Here is a 2,615-nt window from a genome sequence, read left to right on the forward strand (position 1 = left end):
TTTATTATTAAAACCTGTTTAAAGATTTCTCTTCAAATTTATACTTCTCCCAGATATACTGGCAAGATTTTTTGACATTATTAGGAATAGGGTCTGAACTGCAAAAAAAAAACATCAAAAGTTCTGTTTCATCTTTTGCTTGTCACACAGAATGTAAGGACTAGAATTAATTTTCTGGATAGTGATTTGTGAGATTTGTAATAAACTATTCTTGTCCTCACTTTAGAAGAAGGTCTGGCATTTGAGTTATATACCAGTGAATCATACATTTGTTTGGAGGGAAAAACTTCTCTTTTCTCCCTCTATACCATGACTTACTGTCTCCTAAAGTCATACCAATAACACAGTAAGAGAAAGTTTAATTTCTTAATTAAGATGGCAAGTGGTGGTCATACCTATAGGTGTCTGTCATGTAATTTCTTTTAATCATATTAAGGCAGACTGGAAAAGTCTGCATGTTGATGGAAAAGGTGAAGTACTGTTGTCTTGGCTCATAATGAAATTTCCTTCAGGTCTCGAAACAAAAAGCCATCCTTGAATTCTGTAATTTATTTTGGCCGCAATTTGTCCCTCAAAATCTGAGCCCTACACTTCCAGTAGGGACTACCTCTCCCCCCAAAAAGCTGCTAATTTATTCAATAATGTGGAGGAACTTTTTATGAGCCTTGTTCAGTTCAACTAAGTATCTGAAAGCAAAAAGGTCTGAAATTTCAACATAGATATGGCTTTTTGGATCAGAGGATAAATGTAACGGAGACAGAGACTGTTGAGAATTTGCCTTGAGCATGCCAGTGATGTGTCTAAAAGAAATACCTGAGTCACCATAGTCTAAATGCGACTCTCATTTGTATATATGCCACCCAGAGGGCAATTCCAAGCACAAATACAGGCTGAGTGGAGAATGCATTGAATGCAGACCTGAGGAGAAGGACTTGGGAATGATGGTGAAGAAGAAGCCAAACATGAGCCAGCAATGTGCGCTGGAGCCCAGAAAGCAAATGGTGTCCTGGGCTGAATCAAAAGAAGTGTGGCCAGCAGGTCAAGGGAGGTGATTCTCCCCTTCTACTCAGCTCTTGTGAGACCCCATCTGGAGTGCTGTGTCCAGCTCTGGAGTCCCCAGTAGTAGAAGGACATGGAGATGTTGGATGAGTCAGAGGAGAGCCACAAAGATGATCAGAGGGCTGGAGCACCTCTCCTAAGACAGGCTGAGAGAGTTGGGGTTGTTCAGCCTGGAGTAGAGAAGGCTCTGGGGAGACCTCACAGCAGCCTTCCAGTACCTGAAGCGGCTACAGGAAAGCTGGGGAGGGGCTTTTTACAAGGACTTGTAGTAATAGGACAAGGGGTACTGGGTGTGAACTGGAAGAGGGGAGATTTAGGTTAGACATTAGAAAGAAATCCTTTAGTGTGAGGATAGTGAGACACTGAAACAGGTTGCCTAGAGGAGTCATGGGTGTTCCATCCCTGGAAGTGTTCAAGGTTGGATGGAGCTCTTAGCAAGGCCGCTTCAGGAGAGGGGTCCATGGCTCCTCACAGCACCCAATGGACTTGGATTCTGGGGAGCACGTGGCAAACTGAAGAGTCTCTGAGCAGGAGCAGCCACAAGGAAGAAGGTGCAGGAAGAAAAGGGGCTGAGCTTCCAGTTTTCCTGGCTTTTACAGAGCATGGCTGGAAGGGGGGGAGAATACTGACCCCTCCCTGTTCTGAAATTCTCAGGTGTTTCGGGGCCCTAAGGACCCTCTCTCTAGTTCCTTTTATATGTGCCCAACACCATGCCAGGGTCACTTAAACCATAGCAAGTGGCTTACTATAAGATCTATCAGGCAAAATTTCTACTCGGATCAAAACAGATGTTGACAGAAGTGTGTATAAAACCTCTTATAAGTAAAAGATCACTTCAAATTATTGAATCAGAAACAATATTGGCTAATGAGCAGTATGAAAACCAAGAGAATCAGGCTAAGGCTGAGCTAATAACAAATTAATCTTTAAAAATTGTGAAAAAATCAGGTACAGAATGAAAACACACAACTGTCCAGGAATAGCTTCATTTTACAGAGATTTAAAGTTCATGGAATCTGAGAGCAGAACCCTTGAGTATTACATATGCATTTCAGCCTCACCTAATTTTACTTGGTTTCATCCCTCTAATCTTCCCATATATATTTTTCCCTACCCCGCCCCTAATTCTTTCTCTGAAACAACATCACTCCATAAATAACATAAATAATGTATCTAGTGGAAATACAAATTTCTCATAGCTGTCATTAGACAAACACCTGGACATCCTACTAGGAAGCAAGAAATGGCCATACAGGACAACCCAGGGTCAGCCAGTACAATTTTAGCAGCACAAAGACATGTGTTTCTGAGGATGCTTGGATAAAGATCCTGATCCAAGGGCAAACAGACATTTTCTAAAGAGCTTGGACCCTCCTAGGAAAGATGTTGCCCTTGAAGAGCAACAGAAATATGGAAACAACAATTTGGAAATTGGAAATACGGAAACACAGGATTGGTCAGGTTACAGTTTATGTGTCACATTGCATGACACCCCACACATCAACATCCCCCCTTCCTAATAATTTAAGTGCTAAAAATAACACCACATAAAAGGG

Source organism: Chaetura pelagica, unplaced genomic scaffold (assembly GCF_000747805.2).
Source record: "Chaetura pelagica isolate M959 unplaced genomic scaffold, ChaPel_1.0 scaffold120, whole genome shotgun sequence".
Classification (NCBI taxonomy): domain Eukaryota; kingdom Metazoa; phylum Chordata; class Aves; order Apodiformes; family Apodidae; genus Chaetura; species Chaetura pelagica.